Raw genomic sequence first — 24,514 nt, forward strand, 5'->3', positions numbered from 1 at the left:
ACTGCATTGCCAACAACAAAAATGGCCATGTATAAATCACACACACACACAGTATTGTGCAATCATCTAACAGCAAGTGGCATAGGTAAACAAGCTAAGAACTGATATCACATACGCATATATACTGTCATGCCAGTGTATAACATGTGGAATAAACACCGGCGGTTAGATATCACTGACCATGGATATGGCTGAGCAGAAGACAGTCCTGTGAACAACATTATAGCACATTGACATTAAATCATTGACTGAGCAAAGGACAGTTCTGTGAAAAACATTAAGCAAGTAATAATGCCTGGCAGGGTGTGTGTTGAATTGTAATTAATTCACGCCCAGGGGTGTGCAGTGTTGGGCCTCTACACCACTGGAAGGGGGTTAATTACACATTAACACACACCCTGGAAAGCATTGTTGCTCTTAGAGAATGGACTATCTGTAAAATTTATGTGTTTTACTTATTTATTTTTATAAGTACCATATTATGTTTTGTCGCCTCACAGCAAGAGGTTCTCCCATTCGATTCTCGGCTGGAGTGCCTTCTGTGTGGAGTCTGCATGTCCTCCCTGTGGTCTGGTGGCGTTCGAAAGACATGCATGAATGGGCGTGCCTTCATTGAAGGTTGGGCGTCTGGGCGTCAGGGTGGGACCTCGGCACCGTAAAAATATACTGACAATCATTAGTGGACCGGAGTTCTGCTGTGGCGACCCTTAACCGGGAAAAGGTGAAAGAAGAACAACATATATTTTTGATGTAAAATAGTTCCTCCGCCTAATGTTTCAGACTTGTTGTAGTATATGTTAATGGTGTTGGAGGAAGCATTTTACATCCAAAATATAATACTTGAAACAAATCCCGGTATTTACTTTATTTTTTTGGTGTCTTACTCTTAAAACGTTTGGTATATTGCCAGTCATTGGTGATTAAAGTTATTAAATAATGACATACATTTGAGTTTCAGAGTTGCATTTCCTTCAGAAAATTCATGCTAACACAAATCCTTTTATTTAAGCAAGTTTGTAATTTAATAATATCAATAATTCAAATCGGTTATTCTTTCTGAGCCTTTGTTCCCCTTTTATTTTAGGCTTTATCCAGATTTCTTCAGCTGAAGGGTCGAGAGGTATGCAAACCTTTTTACTGCTGCCAGTGGTAGATCTCACTCACGCACACACACACACACACACACACACACACACACACACACACACACACACACACACACACACACACACACACATCTGTACTTCAGAAAATGCATGCTAACACAAATCATTTAAATTATGTTCCTATTTTGAGTCTCTGTCCTGTTTACTTTCGGCTTATCCATATTTTTTATTTATTTTACATTTGTTAACCGGGTTAGTCCAGCTGTGCATTAGCTCATTTTCAGTGGAGACCCGAGGAGAAAATCTCCGCAATCAGTATTAACATTTTACATACAGTCAGCAAGAAAATTGCATTGGCAGCTAAAACAATTAGTTAGAGAAATAACATTTTACAATAAAATTTTACAGAAAATAGTTGGGTACAAACGTTAGAGATCAAACTGCAAAAAGCATTTACAACAAATCATACAGAAAAGCAGGAGAGTGCAATGTCTTACAACAAAAACGTAGGTACAATGTCAATGTAGAGGAAACACTGTTTATTATTCCTACGTAGTTATATACAGTATAGGTACAGATGGAGCAGTAAGGTCATGTAGAGGTTACGCAACGAGGCAGAGAGGGAGATGGAGATTAAGACAGACAGTGGAAAAGAAAGGAGGGATGAGGGACCAGCTAGGGTTAGGTAGTTTCAGGGAGGATGACTACAATAGCAGGACCATTTATTTATTAGATATTCTTGAGTGGCTAGTTTGAACTGTTCTGTTTGGTTTAGGGACCTAATTTCTAGGGGTAGTTGGTTCCAAGTTGTAGCAGGGTTATAGTTATAAAGTAAACACCCTGATTTGGTTTTGGGTTTATAGATCTGTAGGAAGGCTTGGTCTGAGCTACATAGTGTCCTGGTTGGGGAATATTTAGTTATAATTGATTGAAGGCTACGGCAGAAAGATGGTAGATAGAGGATAGAGTGGATAATTAACAGTTGCTGTATTAGCAGCAGATGAGGGAATTCAAGCCACTGCAGCTGTTTAAGAGACAGGCAATGATGTGACTTGTAGGTTTGGTTTGCAGCAAATCTGGTAACTTTATTATATGTAGTTTCAAGTCTGGTTATGAGTGTGGTGTTAAGATTTGTGTATAATTGAGAGCTATAAAGGAGGGTGGGAAGACGAAATGCATGGGAGAGAGTTATTCTGGCTGAGTTGGTTAAATGTCTTTTGTTTCGATAAAGGAGTCCGAGTTCATGGTGAGTCTTTTTGATAGAGGTGGCGATTTGGAGATCAAATTTAAGCTGATCATCTATTATGACTCCTAGCAGTTTAGTGCTAGGGTCAGAGGTAATGACAGTGTTATTGCTAGATAGGATGGAAAATGTTGTTTTGAGATTAATGAGTTTTTTTGGGAGGAAGAGTAGGAGCTTAGTTTTCTTAGGGTTGAGAATTAATTTGTTGTCACAAAGCCATGTCTCTATGGTGTTGAATGATGCTTGGGTAATAGAGTGGAGGTCAGATGGCTTGTCAGCAATGGTGATGACTGTAGAATCATCAGCATATTCTACAACTGTGGAGCTGGGACAAGAAGTGTAAAGTAGGTTGGTGAAAATATTGAAGAGCAGTGGCCCCAGTATGGATCCTTGGGGGACACCCATTGGGATGCTTAGGGGAGGAGAAAGAGCAGAGTGCCATTTAACAGCTTGTTGGCGGTTAGAGAGATGGCTGGAAAATCAGGATATGGTGGGAGGAGAGAAACTTAGGTGAGAGAGTTTGTCTAGGAGGAGTGGATGGGAGACAGTGTCAAAGGCTTTGGACAGGTCAAGGGACAGACATGAGTTTAGTTTATTATTGTCACAGGCCAGTGAAACAGTATTAATGAAGGATATTAGTGCAGTTGTAGTGCTGTGTTTGGGATGAAATCCATGTTGTGTGTGTGTTAACAGGTTCTGTTGAAGAAGGTATTGCATTATCTGCTTGTGAATGCATTTCTCAAGAATCTTGGAGGGGCAGACAGTATACAATTGGTCTGACATTTGAGACATCAGAACAATTACCTCTTTAAGTATGGGTAATGTGTAGAAAGTTTTCCATATTGATGGAATGTATGATTCAGAGATAGATCTGTTGATCAGGATGGATACTGGATAGGCTAGGAGTTCAGCAGCTATATGTAGGAAGTAAGAGGGTAGGTTATCAGCTGAGGGGGAGCAGGGTTTGAGTTTAGAGAGCAGAGATTTAATATATTTAGTTGAGACAGATGTAAGAGAGAAAGAGTTAGAAGGAGGAGGAGGGGAAGATGAGAATGTGGGTTTTTTTAGTATTTTTACTAGTGGGGAGGTCATTAATTATGGTAGTTATTGAATTAATAAAATGATTGTTAAATTCAGTGGCAGATTCTTCAAAAGTTTTATTCGGGCATGGGTTGGGAGGGGAAGGGTTTCCTGGATGCAGTATATGATAGATTGAGTTCCAGAATATTTTAGAGTCAGATTTTAGTGTAGTGGGAGGGTTTGCATAGAAGTTGATCCTGTCTTTGTTGATAATTTTTTTTAATTGATTTCTAAGTTCTTTGTAAGTCTGTAGGTGATAAGGGGTCTTTGTTTTGGTCCAGAAATTCCATATCTTGTCATGTCTTTTCATCAAGGCTCTAGTATGTTTGGTCAGCCAAGGAGCAGTGTTTGCTTTGATTCTGATAGTACGGAGGGGAGCTAGGGAGTTGAGGATGTTTAGAAAGGTAGAGTTGAAAGAGTGGACAGCCTCATCTAAGGGGAGTGCAGTGAGATGGGACCAGTTAATATTAAAGAGTTGGTCTACGAAAGAGTCTGGACTAAAGGATGAGGTTTTGCGGGAGGTGATAAACCTGAAAGGTCTGGTGAAATAGGGAGTGAGTCTATTTACTATGATAGGGCAGTGGTCACTAAGGGAATTTGGTACAGTGTGATGGTTGTGGTAATTTTGAGGATGAGGCACCAAAATCCAGTCTAGGAGAGACTGTGGCAGGTGTGACTTGCTAATATGCGCAGGGGAAGTGATTAGTTGCTCAAATCCATGTAGATTGATACAAGAGGTAGTTTGGGGAGTTTGAATTGTAAGCCAATCTATGTTTACATCCCCTAGAATGATGGTTTCATTAAGGATGGTCTGTGAGAGGTGGTGTAGGATGTTCTCCAGTATACTAAGATTATCACCGGGGGGGGGGTGTAGATTGCTACAACAGTTATGGTGGTAAAGTTGTTAAGTTTAATATTGGTAAGTTACTAAGATCACCACCAGGGGGGATGTAGATTGCTACAACACTTATGGTGGTAAAGTTGTTACATTTAATTTGGTAAGTTACTAAGATCACCACCAGGGGGGATGTAGATTGCTACAACAGTTATGGTGGTAAAGTTGTTAAGTTTAATATTGGTAAGTTACTAAGATCACCACCAGGGGGGATGTAGATTGCTGCAACACTTATGGTGGTAAAGTTGTTAAGTTTAATATTGGTAAGTTACTAAGATCACCACCAGGGGGGGGTGTAGATTGCTACAACACTTATGGTGGTAAAGTTGTTAAGTTTAATATTGGTAAGTTACTAAGATCACCACCAGGGGGGATGTAGATTGCTACAACACTTATGGTGGTAAAGTTGTTACATTTAATTTGGTAAGTTACTAAGATCACCACCAGGGGGATGTAGATTGCTACAACACTTATGGTGGTAAAGTTGTTAAGTTTAATATTGGTAAGTTACTAAGATCACCACCAGGGGGGATGTAGATTGCTACAACACTTATGGTGGTAAAGTTGTTACATTTAATTTGGTAAGTTACTAAGATCACCACCAGGGGGGATGTAGATTGCTACAACACTTATGGTGGTAAAGTTGTTAAGTTTAATATTGGTAAGTTACTAAGATCACCACCAGGGGGGATGTAGATTGCTACAACAGTTATGGTGGTAAAGTTGTTAAGTTTAATATTGGTAAGTTACTAAGATCACCACCAGGGGGGATGTAGATTGCTACAACACTTATGGTGGTAAAGTTGTTACATTTAATTTGGTAAGTTACTAAGATCATCACCAGGGGGATGTAGATTGCTACAACAGTTATGGTGGTAAAGTTGTTAAGTTTAATATTGGTAAGTTACTAAGATCACCACCAGGGGGGATGTAGATTGCTACAACACTTATGGTGGTAAAGTTGTTACATTTAATTTGGTAAGTTACTAAGATCACCACCAGGGGGGTGTAGATTGCTACAACACTTATGGTGGTAAAGTTGTTACATTTAATTTGGTAAGTTACTAAGATCACCACCAGGGGGATGTAGATTGCTACAACAGTTATGGTGGTAAAGTTGTTAAGTTTAATATTGGTAAGTTACTAAGATCACCACCAGGGGGGATGTAGATTGCTGCAACACTTATGGTGGTAAAGTTGTTAAGTTTAATATTGGTAAGTTACTAAGATCACCACCAGGGGGGATGTAGATTGCTACAACACTTATGGTGGTAAAGTTGTTAAGTTTAATATTGGTAAGTTACTAAGATCACCACCAGGGGGGATGTAGATTGCTACAACACTTATGGTGGTAAAGTTGTTACATTTAATTTGGTAAGTTACTAAGATCACCACCAGGGGGGATGTAGATTGCTACAACACTTATGGTGGTAAAGTTGTTAAGTTTAATATTGGTAAGTTACTAAGATCACCACCAGGGGGGATGTAGATTGCTACAACACTTATGGTGGTAAAGTTGTTACATTTAATTTGGTAAGTTACTAAGATCACCACCAGGGGGGATGTAGATTGCTACAACACTTATGGTGGTAAAGTTGTTAAGTTTAATATTGGTAAGTTACTAAGATCACCACCGGGGGGATGTAGATTGCTACAACACTTATGGTGGTAAAGTTGTTACATTTAATTTGGTAAGTTACTAAGATCACCACCAGGGGGATGTAGATTGCTACAACACTTATGGTGGTAAAGTTGTTAAGTTTAATATTGGTAAGTTACTAAGATCACCACCAGGGGGGATGTAGATTGCTACAACACTTATGGTGGTAAAGTTGTTAAGTTTAATATTGGTAAGTAGGAGTTCAGCTGTAGAAAAAGTGGGTAGAGGGAGGTTTGGGGTAGTTATTGAGAGGTGGTCACGGAAGAGTACAGCTACCCCTCCTCCTCTTTTCTTTTGTATATCAAGTCATAGGATGTTATAGCCAGGTGGGGTAATTTCACTATCTTTGATATATGGTTTCAGCCAGGTTTCAGTTAGGGTGACAATGTCAGGGGTATAGTTAGCTAACCAGGCATGGAAGTCCTGTACTTTATTTACAAGACTCCTGAGGCTGATAGAGCAGACAGATACTTGTCTCTTTCAAGGGGGTGAAGTTAGTAGAAGTTTGTACAAGAGGATTATTATTTATGGTAGGTTGGGACGGGCCGGGGTTAGGATGAATGTCTCCTGACAGAAGTAGTGGTTTGAAGTAGAGTAAGTGTTTAAGTGGGGAGACATTCTTTTAATGCTTTGATGTGGTTGGGAGGGAGGGAGATAATTTTATTTTAGGAAGGGGGTGACATAGTTTGGGTTAGAAGAACTGGTTTGCAGAGGAGTCTCGGGTTTGGTATTTGGATGTAGATTACTGTTTGTTGGGTAGAAGTAGGGTGGGGGTAGATGTGTGCGATAGGAAGTGAGAAGGTATAAGAAGTAAAGTATAGGTATCAGGAGTAAGGCTTGAGGTTTGAAAGGCATGGTTTGAAGGTAGAGTATGTGTAGAAAGTGGGAAAGTTGAGGTGTATGAAGGTACTATAGGGGAAGAGGTGTGTCAATAAGGAAGTAGTTGGGAGGGGCAGGGGAGGAGCTGGAAGGGGTGTGGTTTGGGGGAAAGTATAAAGAAAATGATATGGGGGGTAGGAATGGGGGTGGGAGAGGAACGAAGTGAGCCCAAGCGTAGCGAGGGAGAACGGAGTGGGGCCCTACTGAGCAGCTGCTGAATGTGAAAAAAACAATCAGTCAGCCCTTTGTCAGATTAGCTCAGGATTTCTTAAAGATATTGGAAATTATTCTGTTTAATTGCAGGAAGTTATACAGTATTTTGTTGGGGTAGTGAGATCTCAGAATGTAGTTTGGAACACCTCCTTCGTTCAATGAATTTAAAAATGTTATGAATATAGTGTGCCATATGGAAATAAACACAATTAGGACTAGAACAAACAGAAAAACATCTTATTTTATTGTATGGGATAATTTACAAAATTTGTTAAAAAAATTTTAATTTCAGTAGCATGGTATTTTAGTTTAATTAATTGATCTGATTGTAGTGGATGTCTTTGTAAATACTTTAGTTGTTTTGTTGAATATTATAATAATACCTATTTTTAATTACTTGCATAAAATTGTTATGATATTTCTCTTATATGTTAAAACAATAAACCTGTTTTGAAAAAAAAAAAGAATGTAGTTTGGGGAGCAGGGTCAGTATAGGACGTCAGGTTCTCAATGGTACTGTGCTCACACTGGTGACAAAGAACCTCTCCTTCAGTGAGGAAGTAAGGTAAATGAATATAAAAAGGCCTTAAGCTCTATTTGCACTTACAACACTGGAGTAGTTAGTCATCACTGGTGACAGAGAACCTCTCCTTCAGTGAGGAAGTAAGGTAAATGAATATAGAAAGACCTTAAGCTATATTTGCACTTACAACAGTGGTGTAGTTAGTCATCACTGGTGACAGAGAACTTCTACTTCAGTGAGGACGTAAGGTAAATGAATATAGAAAGGCCTTAAGCTATATTTGCACTTACAACCGTGGAGAAGTTAGTCATCACTGGTGATTGAGAACCTGTACTTCAGTGAGGACGTAAGGTAAATGAATATAGAAAGGCCTTAAGCTATATTTGCACTTACAACAGTGGAGTAGTTAGTCATCACTGGTGACAGAGTACCTCTACTTCAGTGAGGACGTAAGGTAAATGAATATAGAGAGGCTTTAAGCTATATTTGTACTTAAAACAGTGGAGTAGTTAGTCAGCACTGGTGGCAGAGAACCTCTACTCCAGTGAGGATGTAAGGTAAATGAATATAGAAAGGCCTTAAGCTATATTTGCACTTACAACAGTGAAGTAGTTAGTCATCACTGGTGACAGAGAACCTCTACTTCAGAGAGGACATAAGGTAAATGAATATAGAAATGCTTTAAGCTATATTTGTACTTACAACAGTGGAGTAGTTAGTCATCACTGGTGACAGAAAACCTCTACTTCAGTGAGGACATAAGGTAAATGAATATAGAAAGGCCTTAAGCTATATTTGCACTTACAAGAGTGGAGTAGTTAGTCATCACTGGTGACAAAGAACCTCTACTTCAGTGAGGACGTAAGGTAAATGAATATAGAAAGGCCTTAAGCTATATGTGCACTTACAACAGTGGAGTAGTTAGTCATCACTGGTGACAGAGAACCCCTACGTCAGTGTGAACGTAAGGTAAATGAATATAGAACTGCCTTAAGTTATATTTGCACTTACAACAGTGGAGTAGTTAGTCATCACTGGTGACAGAGAACCACTACTCCAGTGAGGACGTAAGGTAAATGAATATAGAAAGGCCTTAAGCTATATCTGCACTTACAACAGTGGAGTAGTTAATCATCACCAGTGACAGAGAACTTCTACTTCACTGAGGACGTAAGGTAAATGAATATAGAAAAGCCTTAAGCTATATTTCACTTACAACAGTGAAGTAGTTAGCCATCCCTGGTGAGAGAGAACCTCTACTCCAGTGAGGATATAAGGTAAATGAATATAGAAACGTTAAGCTATATTTGCTCTTACAACAATGGAGTAGTTAGTCATCACTGGTGACAGAGAACCTCTACTTCAGTGAGGATGTACGGTAAATGAAGATAGAAAGGCCTTAAGCTATATTTGCACTTACAACAGTGGAGTAGTTAGTCATCATTGGTGACAGAGAACCTCTACTTCAGTGAGGACATAAGGTAAATGAATATAGAAAGGCCTTAAGCTATATTTGCACTTACAACAGTGGAGTAGTTAGTCATCACTGGTGACAAAGAACCTCTACTTCAGTGAGGACATAAGGTAAATGAATATAGAAAAGGCCTTAAGCTAACTTTTCACTTGCAAAAGTGGAGTAGTTAGTCATCACTGGTGAAAGACAATCTCTACTTCAGTGAGGATGTAAGGTAAATTAATATAGAAAGGCCTTAAGCTATATTTACATTTACAACAGTGGAGGAGTTAGTCATCACTGGTGACAGAGAACCTCTACTTCAGTGAGGACATAAGGTAAATGAATATAGAGAGGCTTTAAGCTATATTTGCACTTACATCAGTGGAGTAGTTAGTCATCACTGGTGACAAAGAACTTCTACTTCAGTGAGGACGTAAGGTAAATGAATATAGAAAGGCCTTAAGCGATATTTGCACTTACAACAGTGGAGTAGTTAGTCATCACCGGTGACAGAAAACCTCTACTTCAATAAGGTTGTAAGGTAAATGAATATAGAAAAGGCCTTAAGCTATATTTGCACTTACAACAGTGGAGTAGTTAGTCATCACTGGTGACAGAGAACCTCCAATGAGGACGTAAGGTAAATGAATATAGAAAGGCCTTAAGCTATATTTTCACTTACAAGAGTGGAGTAGTTAGTCATCACTGGTGACAGAGAACCTCTACTTCAGTGAGGACATAAGGTAAATGAATATAGAAAAGGCCTTAAGCTAACTTTTCACTTGCAAAAGTGGAGTAGTTAGTCATTACTGGTGAAAGACAATCTCTACTTCAGTGAGGATGTAAGGTAAATTAATATAGAAAGGCCTTAAGCTATATTTACATTTACAACAGTGGAGGAGTTAGTCATCACTGGTGACAGAGAACCTCTACTTCAGTGAGGATGTAAGGTAAATGAATATAGAGAGGCTTTAAGCTATATTTGCACTTACATCAGTGGAGTAGTTAGTCATCACTGGTGACAAAGAACTTCTACTTCAGTGAGGACGTAAGGTAAATGAATATAGAAAGACCTTAAGCGATATTTGCACTTACAACAGTAGAGTAGTTAGTCATCACCAGTGACAGAGAACCTCTACTTCAATAAGGTTGTAAGGTAAATGAATATAGAAAAGGCCTTAAGCTATATTTGCACTTACAACAGTGGAGTAGTTAGTCATCACTGGTGACAGAGAACCTCCAATGAGGACGTAAGGTAAATGAATATAGAAAGGCCTTAAGCTATATTTTCACTTACAAGAGTGGAGTAGTTAGTCATCACTGGTGACAGAGAACCTCTACTTCAGTGAGGACGTAAGGTAGATGAGTATAGAAAGGCCTTAAGCTATATTTTCACTTACAACAGTGGAGTAGTCAGTCATCACTGGTGACAAAGAACCTCTACTTCAGTGAGGATGTAAGGTAAATGAATATAGAAAGGACTTAAGCTATATTTGCACTTACAACACTGGAGTAGTTAGTCATCAGAGAACCTGTATTTCAGTGAGGACGTAAGGTAAATGAATATAGAAAGGCCTTAAGCTATATTTGCACTTACAACAGTGGAGTAGTTAGTCATCACTGGTGACAGAGAACCTGTACTTCAGTGAGGATGTAAGGTAAATGAATATAGAAAGGCCTTAAGCTATATTTGCACTTACAACAGTGAAGTAGTTAGTCATCACTGGTGACAGAGAACTTCTACTCCAGTGAGGACGTAAGGTAAATGAATATAGAAAGGCCTTAAGCTATATTGGCACTTACAACAGTGTAGTAGTCAGTCATCACTGGTGACAGAGAACCTCTACTTCAGTGAGGACATAAGGTAAATGAATATAGAAAGGCCTTAAGCTATATTTGCACTTACAACAGTGAAGTAGTTAGTCATCACTGGTGACAGAGAACCTCTACTTCAGAGAGGACATAAGGTAAATGAATATAGAAAGGCTTTAAGCTATATTTGTACTTACAACAGTGGAGTAGTTAGTCATCACTGGTGACAGAGAACCCCTACGTCAGTGTGAATGTAAGGTAAATGAATATAGAACTGCCTTAAGTTATATTTGCACTTACAACAGTGGAGGAGTTAGTCATCACTGGTGACAGAGAACCTCTACTCCAGTGAGGACGTAAGGTAAATGAATATAGAAAGGCCTTAAGCTATATCTGCAATTACAACAGTGGAGTAGTTAGTCATCACTGGTGACAGAGAACCTCTACTCCAGTGAGGATATAAGGTAAATGAATATAGAAACGTTAAGCTATATTTGCACTTACAACAATGGAGTAGATAGTCATCACTGGTGACAGAGAACCTCTACTTCGGTGAGGATGTACGGTAAATGAATATAGAAAGGCCTTAAGCTATATTTGCACTTACAACAGTGGAGTAGTTAGTCATCATTGGTGACAGAGAACCTCTACTTCGGTGAGGATGTAAGGTAAATGAATATAGAAAGGCCTTAAGCTATATTTGCACTTACAACAGTGGAGTAGTTAGTCATCACTGGTGACAAAGAACCTCTACTTCAGAGAGGACATAAGGTAAATGAATACAGAAAGGCCTTAAGCTAAATTTTCACTTGCAAAAGTGGAGTAGTTAGTCATCACTGGTGAAAGACAATCTCTACTTCAGTGAGGATGTAAGGTAAATGAATATAGAAAGGCCTTAAGCTATATTTACATTTACAACAGTGGAGGAGTTAGTCATCACTGGTGACAGAGAAACTTTACTTCAGTGAGGACGTAAGGTAAATGAATATAGAAAGGCCTTAAGCTATATTTGCACTTACAACTGTGGAGTTGTTAGTCTTCAGTGGTGACAGAGAACCTCTACTTCAGTGAGGACGTAAGGTAAATAAATATAGAAAGGCCTAAAGCTATATTTGCACTTACAACAGTGGTGTAGTTAGTCATCACTGGTGGCAGAGAACCTCTACTCCAGTGAGGACGTAAGGTAAATGAATATAGAAAGGCCTTAAGCTAAATTTTCACTTGTAAAAGTGGAGCAGTTAGTCATTACTGGTGACAGACAACCTCTAATTCAGTGAGGACGTAAGGTAAATGAATATAGAAAGGCCTTAATCTACATTTGCACTTAGAACAGTGGAGTAGTTAGTCATCACTGGTGACAGAGAACCTCTACTTCAATGAGGACGTAAGGTAAATGAATATAGAAAGGCCTTAAGATATATTTGCACTTACAACAGTGGAGTAGTTAGTCATCACTGGTGACAGAGAACCCCTACGTCAGTGTGAATGTAAGGTAAATGAATATAGAAATGCCTTGTTATATTTGCAGTTACAACAGTGGAGGAGTTAGTCATCACTGGTGACAGAGAACCTCTACTCCAGTGAGGACGTAAGGTAAATGAATATAGAAAGGCCTTAAGCTATATCTGCACTTACAACAGTGGAGTAGTTAGTCATCACTGGTGACAGAGAACCCCTACGTCAGTGTGAACGTAAGGTAAATGAATATAGAAATGCCTTAAGTTATATTTGCACTTACAACAGTGGAGTAGTTAGTCATCACTGGTGACAGAGAACCTCTACTCCAGTGAGGACGTAAGGTAAATGAATATAGAAAGGCCTTAAGCTATATCTGCACTTACAACAGTGGAGTAGTTAATCATCACCGGTGACAGAGAACCTCTACTTCACTGAGGACGTAAGGTAAATGAATATAGAAAAGCCTTAAGCTATATTTCACTTACAACAGTGAAGTAGTTAGCCATCCCTGCTGATAGAGAACCTCTACTCCAGTGAGGATATAAGGTAAATGAATATAGAAACGTTAAGCTATATTTGCTCTTACAACAATGGAGTAGTTAGTCATCACTGGTGACAGAGAACCTCTACTTCAGTGAGGATGTACGGTAAATGAATATAGAAAGGCCTTCAGCTATATTTGCACTTACAACAGTGGAGTAGTTAGTCATCATTGGTGACAGAGAACCTCTACTTCAGTGAGGACATAAGGTAAATGAATATAGAAAGGCCTTAAGCTATATTTGCACTTACAACAGTGGAGTAGTTAGTCATCACTGGTAACAAAGAACCTTTACTTCAGTGAGGACATAAGGTAAATGAATATAGAAAGGCCTTAAGCTAAATTTTCACTTGCAAAAGTGGAGTAGTTAGTCATCACTGGTGAAAGACAATCTCTACTTCAGTGAGGATGTAAGGTAAATGAATATAGAAAGGCCTTAAGCTATATTTACATTTACAACAGTGGAGGAGTTAGTCATCACTGCTGACAGAGAACCTCTACTTCAGTGAGGATGTAAGGTAAATGAATATAGAGAGGCTTTAAGCTATATTTGCACTTACAACAGTGGAGTAGTTAGTCATCACTGGTGACAAAGAACTTCTACTTCAGTGAGGACGTAAGGTAAATGAATATAGAAAGACCTTAAGCGATATTTGCACTTACAACAGTAGAGTAGTTAGTCATCACCAGTGACAGAGAACCTCTACTTCAATAAGGTTGTAAGGTAAATGAATATAGAAAGGCCTTAAGCGATATTTGCACTTACAACAGTGGAGTAGTTAGTCATCACTGGTGACAGAGAACCTCTACTTCAATGAGGACGTAAGGTAAAGGAATATAGAAAATGCCTTAAGCTATATTTGCACTTACAACAGTGGAGTAGTTAGTCATCACTGGTGACAGAGAACCTCTACTTCAATGAGGACGTAAGGTAAATGAATATAGAAAGGCCTTAAGCTATATTTTCACTTACAAGAGTGGAGTAGTTAGTCATCACTGTTGACAGAGAACCTCTACTTCAGTGAGGACGTAAGGTAGATGAGTATAGAAAGGCCTTAAGCTATATTTTCACTTACAACAGTGGAGTAGTCAGTCATCACTGGTGACAAAGAACCTCTACTTCAGTGAGGATGTAAGGTAAATGAATATAGAAAGGCCTTAAGTTATATTTGCACTTACAACAGTGGAGTAGTTTGTCATCACTGGTGACAGAGAACCTCTACTCCAGTGAGGACGTAAGGTAAATGAATATAGAAAGGCTTTAAGCTATATTTGCACTTACAACAGTGGAGTAGTTAGTCATCACTGGTGACAGAGAACCTCTACTTCAGTGAGGACGTAAGGTAAGTGAATATAGAAAGGCCTTAAGCTATATTTGCACTTAAAACAGTGGAGTAGTTAGTCATCACTGGTAACAGAGAACCTTTACTTCAGTGAGGACGTAAGGTAAATGAATATAGAAAGGCTTTAAGCTATATTTGCACTTACAACAGTGGAGTAGTTAGTCATCACTGGTGACAGAGAACCTCTACTTCAGTGAGGACGTAAGGTAAGTGAATATAGAAAGGCCTTAAGCTATATTTACATTTACAACAGTGGAGTAGTTAGTCATCACTGGTAACAGAGAACCTTTACTTCAGTGAGGACGTAAGGTAAATGAATATAGAAAGGCTTTAAGCTATATTTGCACTTACAACAGTGGAGTAGTTAGTCATTACTGGTGACAGAGAACCTCTACTTCAGTGAGGACGTAAGGTAAGTGAATATAGAAAGGCCTTAAGCTATATTTACATTTACAACAGTGGAGGAGTTAGTCATCACTGGTGACAGAGAACCTCTACTTCAGTGAGGATGTAAGGTAAATGAATATTGAAAGGCCTTAAGCTATATTTGCACTTACAACAGTGGAGTAGTTAGTTATACTTTCATTTCAGTCAGGAAACAATAAGAAAAGGCAGTAGGTACTCTGTCTTGTTCGTATTGTATACCTTTCTTGCTGAAATAAAATAAACCAATTTTACCAAGGGGTTCTGTGGAAATTTGGAAGACAAGAATTATAAGAGAAAAGGTTTAGTAGAAGTAGAAAAACAGCACAGCATACAAATAGTTCTAACTGTAGTCTGTCTTTATATGCTGTGTTAAGTACAGAATGGGGTGGGGGTGCAGCTAATGTCCTGAAACAATCAGGAAAAACAGTAAGTACTTTGGACTTACTTGTTTTGCATACCTTTCCTTTGAAATAAAACACACTTGTAACCAGGAGTATGTGGGATTTAGAAAGACCACAAGTTATAGGAGAAAGGGTTTAGTAATACTAGAAAAACAGTAGGGCTTTCAAATAGTTGAAACAGCTTGCAAAGGGAGACTGCTGTTAGGAAGTACAGTATGGGGAGGGGGCAAGCTACAATCCATGATGGAGTGCTTTACTTAAAAACAGAAATGAAACAAGGGCTGGCAATTAATTTTGTCTAGAGGATAAAACATACTTTTTGTATATTTTAAAAATCACACTCATACTGGTTGCCCAGTTTTGGACCCACTGCAGGCCAATACATCAAACTTGGCTTGGCGGTGATCCAGGGAAAGTAGATTAAATGAAGAAACTGGGAAGATAAATAATCCATATTAATACTAAAAACTGCAATTCCTGATAAGAAAAAAACGCAAAAGATACAAAAGCTGCTAACAGGAGTGCAAAGAAAAAAAGGGAAAAAAACATATTTGTGCAGAATGCTTTCAGTCTGTTCCTCATTAAAAATTGTTTTATTGACAAATCACTGGGATGACATAAAGATTGAAGTCACTAAATAATAACATGCATTTGAGTTTCAGACTTTATATCTCTCAGAAAAATGCATTCTTACATAAATATTTTTATTCTAACAATTTTCTAAGTTTATAAGAACAATATTTAAAGTGTCCATAGCTTTGGGCCTTTATCCCACCATCATCATAGACTTTGTCAAGATTTCTTACGCTAAGATGTTGAAAGGTATGGTGTGTGTGTGTGTGTGTGTGTGTGTGTGTGTGTGTGTGTGTGTGTGTGTGTGTGTGTGTGTGTGTGTGTGTGTATGTGTGTGTGTGTGTGTGTGTGTGTGTGTGTGTGTAATAGGGAGGGGAGTAGGTGAGTGTGTGTGTGTGTGTGTGTGTGTGTGTGTGTGTGTGTGTGTGTGTGTGTGTGTGTGTGCGTGTGGCATGTGTGTGTGTGTGTGTGTGTGTGTGTGTGTGTGTGTGTGTGTGTGTGTGTGTGTGTGTGTGTGTGTAAAACGTAGGTAGCATTTTTGCAGAATGACCAGATTTTTGTTTGTTCCTCATAAAAAATTTTGAAATTGCTAAACAATGACAGACATTTGAGTTTTAGATTTCATACCCTTTAGAAAAAATGCATACTAACACAAATCCTGTTATTCTAGCAATTTTCTAAGTTCATGAGAGCAATATTTATAATCTTTTCCTATTTATTTTAGGGTTTGTGCATATTTCTTGCTCTACGAGGTTGAAGTGTGTGTGTGAGAGTAACACAATATGCACACTGTGAGTTTTGAGCAGTGTTTATGGCAACTGGGGAGAAATAGTAAGTATGAGACGGGTGGTGAATTGGATTAATAAACAATGACGCACATGCACTAAATTCCATTAGTCAGTATATGAGATGGGTGGTGAATTGGAGTTAATAAACAATGACACATTTATGCACTAAATTCCATTAGTCAGTGTATGAGACAGGTGGTGAATTGGAGTTAATAAACAATGACACACTTATGCATTAAATTCCATTATACAACGACCAGCCATAATTATTCAAAAACGTGCATGCTGATTGGTCAGCATGCATGTTGTAAATCGGAGTTATAGTAATGGAAAAAAGGTCTGGTCGCCCGGACTTTTTCCATTACTATAACTCTTTTTTTACAGCAATGGAGAACACAAGATCTCCATTGCTTCACACTGTCTCGCTATGTTAAAGGAGTTTAACATAGCGAGACAGCTTTAAAAAAAGCAGTGGAGATTCTCCATTGCTTTTTTTAAAGCTGTCTTGCTATGTTAAACCCATTTAACATAGTGAAACAGTTTGTAAAAAGCAACGGAGATCTTGCTTTCTCCGTTGCTTTTGCTCACAGCTCTGATGTACTGCGTAGGCATATGCATGCGCAGTACATCAGAACTGCCACAGAATACCAGACAGCTGTGGAAGGGCAGCAAGGAGGCATTATACAATGCCATTATTTAAGAAAAGTAATTCATTTTTTTCTTAAATAATGTCATTGTATAATAGCAATAACCCATGCCTGGGTGTGGGTAATGCTGGATTTACCCACGGTTGGCTTTGTTTGGCCACTCGGGCTTCGCCCTCGTGACCAAACCACACCAACCGTGGGTAAATCCAGCATTACCCACACCCAGGCATGGGTTATTGCTATATTAGTCAGTGTATGAGAAGGGTGGTGAATTGGATTAATAATCAATGACACATTTATGCACTAAATTCCATTAGTCAGTGTATGAGAAGGGTGGTGAATTGGAGTTAATAAACAATGACAGATTTATACACTAAAGTCCATTAGTCAGTGTTATAGAATTCCACATTCATTTTGCAGACTTACCACACTACATTCAAAGCTTTACACATAAAACTTGGGTAAAAGTGTTGCTGTTGGCAGAGCATTATGGATAATGGAAATATTCATAGACATTTGACACATATGGACACAGCTGTATCTCTGATTTCCATAGGAATGTACAGGTATGCATATATCTGACATATGGACACAGCTGTATCTCTGATTTCCATAGGGATCTACAGGTATACATGTATACTTAGGAGGGATGTACAGGTATACATGCATACTTAGGATTGTGATACTTGCTGTAGGCATTCACCTGCTGTCTCCACACCTCAGTGACCCTCCAACAAAGTTCCTCAGTATCCCTGTGATGCAGCTCATCATAACGGTGGTGACACTGCACTCTAGTCCTGTAAATTCACATATGACTTTGATGCTCCCTTGTAATCTGCTTCCAGATATTGGTCATCCTGAAATTCCATGGTCTGGCTCTTGTGCAATGCTCCCCTCCAGCATAAATGGTCTCCTCCTTGGTCCAGTTGGGTTCCCAGAAATGCCAAAGCCTCCTATAAGTAGCCATCTTGATGATAATTTTGACAGGTTGATAGATCACAGTTCAATAAATTGTTCAGTGAAGTCCCACTCAGTTTGCAGATAGCTAGTCTGACCTGTAAATTTATCGAAATCACCATTTAAATTGATTATTATGGGATGGTATCCGATCATTGGAAGATAATGTGTACATGCTACATGTGGCCCCATTTAATGATACCTATTGGCTATTTGTGCAGAGCACCTTCCTGTTACACTGAGCTATTGGTTAAGATGTCAAATTTTGAGAACTTAAGCGGATGTGCACAAATGGAATTCCAAAACCTTGAATTTTAATAAACCTCATTAATTATGTATGGGACAAATGGGACTTAAAAGCTGTATGCACATAGCTGGTCTTATTTTCAGGTATATCTCACTCAGAGGCAGCTAAAAGTTAATTTTGCATATGCTAGCATTGCTGTGGTGGGATACATTCCTCTCCTTATCATTCCTCTTTAGAAATGAGTTTGTACGTGCGTAGATTGATTTATTTAGGGAAATTGTGTGTCGTATAAAAATGTATGTGACTTACTGGAGGGATGCAGAATTGACGTCTATGTGTACAAAGAAGAAGCCCTGCTGCTGCTATACACTTGTACAGAGAATATAAACAGCAGGAGTCAGCAGTATGTAAGGCTGCACTAGCGAATTCTCCATTTATATTGCTGGTAACTCACTACAGTTTGTGCGATACATACAGATACCTATGGATTCCGGCATTATCCCTATGTTGCTGTGTAGTATATATTTGCAGTTACGTTGTGGATATTTATTCAGTGATGCTTATTAAAACATGCATTAGTAATACTGCCTGAGTAAGGCTATATCTCTGTTTATGTCTGTTTATCATGTACTGTTTGTGGTATGTTTATGGATGTGGAGGCTTTCTAATGTTTTCTGTAATTGTTCAGTTGATAATTTATAGCTACTCTCTGCTAATACAGATAACATTCACTGCTCACTGTTGATTGTGTTGATTTAAGCTAATCACGTGCAGCAGTTCAGATTAACATAATTGTCTTTTTTTACACAGGTTGTTTGTTTAGGCTCCAGTTCCACTACAGCTATTGACAGTACAGGATGTGTGTAATATAGCCATCCAGCCATGTTATTTTATACATATATGTTACGAGTAGTATGTAATGTGAACTACATGCATAGCACGAGGATCATGTGGCACGATGTTGTTATGGTTGGACCTCCACTGCTGTGACATGCATTGTAATGGGTTCAAATCTCACAGACAACCTCTACAAATATCACAAGTTAGTGTATGTTGTTGCTCCAAGACTTAAATATTCAGACATTGTTTTCATATCATGTATATTGATTTATGTGTCACAGTACTTTACACGACAGGGACTATTTCCTAGAATTTGGCAGTGGACGGGAATGCAGAGAGGATAAATTCTCAGAAACTGTCAACATAATCATCTCCATATGTGGGCACCCACATCAACTGTCTTCCAGATGGTAAAGAGACCTAGGGGTGACAAATTTTCACAAGAAACCAAAATTATAATAGATGCTCTGAACCAACATGGAAGGAGATGCTCTCAATGCACATGAAATACAGTGTAGAGGAATAAAGTGTGGACTAACCTCACCAACATAATTAATGTAGTACGAGGTCACAATAGATCGTGAGAGGCCTGCCGCTGGTGGTGCTCTGACATGATCCTTTGTGCAGCCAACAGGGTACACTGATATGAAACATTAAGGGATGCCACTGGTGATGGTTCACCAATGACATCATCAGATGACATCATACAGTTTCTTGTATCACTAGGTACTGTGAGTGGGGAGTGCCACATACCTGAGGATGGTACAGAAGCAGCTGTTCCAGGCCGCACATGTATGTGTTGCTTTACATAATGTTATTGCGTATACAGTATCTCAGTACAGATTATTGCTGCATGTATATTTATGTGTCCACAAAGGGTGATCACAACCAATGCAAGTGTGATGACATGTAGCCATGCAGCTTCAGTACATAGATAACAGTGCAACCAACATGGGTAATGTTATCTGCATTCATCTGCACAGGCCCTTTCACTTCAGCACAACAGCAGGGCTTGCCAGGTGAGTGTCTCTGTATACAGTTACTGTGACCATTACCTGCTATTGCCTCTGCCTCCTGTCATGGCAGTGGTGCGTGTATATAGAGTGACAGTTCCATGGCATTGTAACCTACAGGTACTTCTTCTAGAGACACAAACCATGCAGGTGCACCTATGGACAACCCAGGTATGGTTCCCACCATGTTCTTAGGCTGCAGCACTGTATGGCATTGTTGTATGACATTAATGTCACTGTTTTTCTATACACAAACAGCTGTCCAACCAGTGCATCGTACATCACACAAGTATCACCATATCTTGCATGACTGTGTTTGCTTTGTCTGTATTTTCCCACTGCAGGATCTTCAGACACAAACTCACCACATTGGGAGGGTGTCACTGGTATGTTACTAACTCTGTTTTATACATGTCTGTCAGTGGTATGTTGTTATGTATGTTTTATACATGTCTATCAGTGGTATGTTACTATCTCTATTTTATACATATCTGTTAGTGGTATGTTACTGTCTCTCTTTTATACATGTCTGTCAGTGGTATTTTATTATGTATGTTTTATACATGTCTATCAGTGGTATGTTACTGTCTCTCTTTCATACATGTCTATCAGTGGTATGTTACTGTCTCTGTTTTATACATGTCTGTCAGTGGTATGTTACTATCTCTGTTTTATACATGTCTATCAGTGGCATGTTACTATCTCTGTTTTATACATATCTGTCACTGGTATGTTATTTTCTCTGTTTTATACATGTCTGTCAGTGGTATGTTACTATCTCTGTTTTATACATGTCTATCAGTGATGTGTTACTATCTCTGTTTTATACATGTCTGTCAGTGGTATGTTACTGTCTGTTTTATACATGTCTGTCACTGGTATGCTACTGTCTCTGTTTTATACATGTCTGTCAGTGGTATGTTACTATCTCTGTTTTATTCATGTCTGTCAGTGGTATGTTATTGCTTATGTTTTATACATGTCTATCAGTGGTATGTTGCTATCTCTGTTTTATACATGTCTATCAGTGGTATGTTACTGTCTCTGTTCTATACATATCTATCAGTGGTATGTTACTATCTCTGTTTTATACATATCTATTAGTGGTATGTTACTGTCTCTGTTTTATACATGTCTGTTACTGGTATGCTACTATCTCTGCTTTATACATGTCTATCAGTGGTATGTTATTGTCTCTGTTTTATACATGTCTGTCAGTGGTGTGTTACTATCTCTGTTTTATACATGAATGCTAGTGGTATATTACTATCTCTGTTTTATACATGCCTGTCACTGGTATGTTACTATCTCTGTTTTATACGTCTGTCAGTGGTATGTTACTATCTCTGTTTTATACATGTCTATCAGTGGTATGTTACTGTCTCTGTTTTATACATGTCTATTAGTGGTATGTTACTGTCTCTGTTTTATACATGTCTGTCAGTGGTATGTTGCTATCTCTGTTTTATACATGTCTAGCAGTGGTATGTTACTAAGTATGTTTCATACATGTCTGTCAGTGGTATGTTACTATCTCTGTTTTATACATGTCTGTCAGTGGTATGTTACTATCTCTGTTTTATACATGTCTGTCAGTGGTATGTTACTATCTCTGTTTTATACATGTCTGTCAGTGGTATGTTACTGTCTCTGTTTTATACATGTCTGTCAGTGGTATGTTACTGTCTCTGTTTTATGCATGTCTGTCAGTGGTATGCTACTGTCTCTGTTTTATAAATGTCTGTCAGTGGTATGTTACTATCTCTGTTTTATACATGTCTGTCAGTGGTATGTTGCTGTCTCTGTTTTATGCATGTCTGTCAGTGGTATGCTACTGTCTCTGTTTTATACATGTCTGTCAGTGGTATATTACTGTCTCTGTTTTATACATGTCTGTCAGTGGTATGTTACTATCTCTGTTTTATACATGTCTGTCAATTTTATGTTACTGTCTCTGCTTTATACATGTCTATCAGTAGTATGTTATTACATATGTTTCATATATGTCTGTCAGTGGTATGTTATTACGTATGTATAAAAACAAAACAGTGTAAGAAACTTCTCTGTGTGGAAGATTTTCAGTCCATATATTTCTAGTTAATCACTGTATATTAATTAGATCAGACAATAGTAGTAGAAGTAGCGAACGTAAACCCGTCAAGTCAAAAAGTAATAATAGAAAATATATAATTCTACAGCATTACTAAGTATTCGAAAGTAATCCAAGCAAGGCAGGCAGTCTGTTTCCAGTTGAAAATTCTTTATTAAGTACACAGGCAAGCGATCCAAGTAAAACAAAAATAGAGTGATAATTTCATCACAAGCTTTCTAAATATATATATACTTTTTATCAGGCATGGGAGTGGTTTATTGTGCTGTAAAACAAAGTGTTATTGGTACACATGTTAAATTCACATGCCTTCCCCCATCATCTTCCACACAGAGAAGTTTCTTACACTGTTTTGTTTTTAGACCCACTACACTTTAGTGGGTTGTTTTGAGACTTCGTGGATACCATGGAGATTACTTGTTTTTTATTACGTATGTATTATACATGTCTGTCAGTGGTATGTTACTGTCTATGTTTTATACATGTCTGTCCGTGGTATGTTGCTATCTCTGTTTTATACATGTCTGTCAGTGGTATGTTACTGTCTCTGTTTTATACATATCTGTCAGTGGTATGTTACTGTCTCTGTTTTATACATGTCTGTCAGTGGTTTGTTACTATCTCTGTTTTATACGTGTCTATCAGTGGTATGTTACTATCTCTGTTTTATACGTGTCTGTCAGTGGTATGTTACTATCTCTGTTTTATACATGTCTATCACTGGTATGTTACTGTCTCTGTTTTATACATGTCTATCAGTGGTATGTTACTATCTCTGTTTTGTACATGCCTGTCACTAGTATGTTACTGTCTCTGTTTTATACATGTCTATCAGTGGTATGTTACTACGTATGTTTCATACATGTCTGTCAGTGCTATGTTACTATCTCTGTTTTATACTTGTCTGTCAGTGGTATGTTACTGTCTCTGTTTTATACATATCTATCAGTGGTATGTTATTATGTATGTTTCATACATGTCTTTCAGTGATATGTTATTACGTATGTTTCATACATGTCTGTCACTGGTTTGTTACTATCTCTGTTTTATACATGTCTGTCAGTGGTATGTTACTGTCTCTGTTTTATACATGTCTGTCAGTGGTATATTACTATCTCTGTTTTATACATGTCTGTTGATGGTATGTTACTATCTCTGTTTTATACATGTCTGTCAGTGGTATGTTACTATCTCTGTTTTATACATGTCTGTCAGTGGTATGTTACTGTCTCTGTTTTATACATGTCTGTCACTGGTATGCTACTATCTCTGTTTTATACATGTCTGTCACTGGTATGTTACTGTCTCTGTTTTATACATGTCTGTCAGTGGTATGTTACTGTCTCTGTTTTATACATGTATGTCGGTGGTATGTTACTGTCTCTGTTTTATACATGTCTGGCAGTGGTATGTTACTATCTCTGTTTTATACATATCTGTCACTGGTATGTTACTATCTCTGTTTTATACATGTCTGTCAGTGGTATGTTACTTCGTATGTTTCATACATGCCATTGCTGTTACTCCTGTTGTTGCCTCCATTAATACTCTGTCCTTCTAGTAATGCATCAGGCAGTGACCATCGACATCTCAGCCATGACCAGCTGGTATGTGTATGTATGTGTGCTTCATCTCAGCTGGAGTGATACAAGCTGGTAAATATTTGATTAATAATCATGCGCTGATGTCTTTGTTTCTCTACAGCAGTTGCATTTCAGCCCTCACCTCCAGCATTGGATTCCCACAAGGACAAATCAGGTGTGTGATATGTTTGTGTTCCTCACAAATGTCATGTATGTTGCATGTATAACATCATTGTCAAATCCCTGTCATATAGGCTTCATGGGCCATGCCCTGACAAGGCCTCATGGTAAGTCCTTATTATCTGTATCATTGTAGTAAGATGTATGTGGCATATGTCAGTTATGATATCTAGCACATGGTATAAGCATGTTCACTTGACCTATGTCACCTGTCTTTTCTTTTAGCATGTCCACTGCCTGCATTCTTGATTAGCCCATCCACTGATCCTGATGGGGGATCTGGTGTGTCTTGGTATGCCAGCATGGCCCTTGGCACATAGGACATAGACTTGGTGATACAGTCCAGCCTAAATTGTGATAGTCATGTGGATAAGGATGTAACTTCAGATGTGGAGGAAAACTTGTCCAGACATTCTCACAATGTGTGGACATCAGATGATGGACAGGATGAAGCCTGTGGACCACAGTCCCACATTGAGTCTGCTGATGATGTCGATACTTCCCCACAACAGAATGATACTGCAGCCGCAATACTGATGA

Source organism: Protopterus annectens, chromosome 12.part0, assembly GCF_019279795.1.
Source record: "Protopterus annectens isolate FY-2018-M chromosome 12.part0, PAN1.0, whole genome shotgun sequence".
NCBI classification, from domain to species: domain Eukaryota; kingdom Metazoa; phylum Chordata; order Ceratodontiformes; family Protopteridae; genus Protopterus; species Protopterus annectens.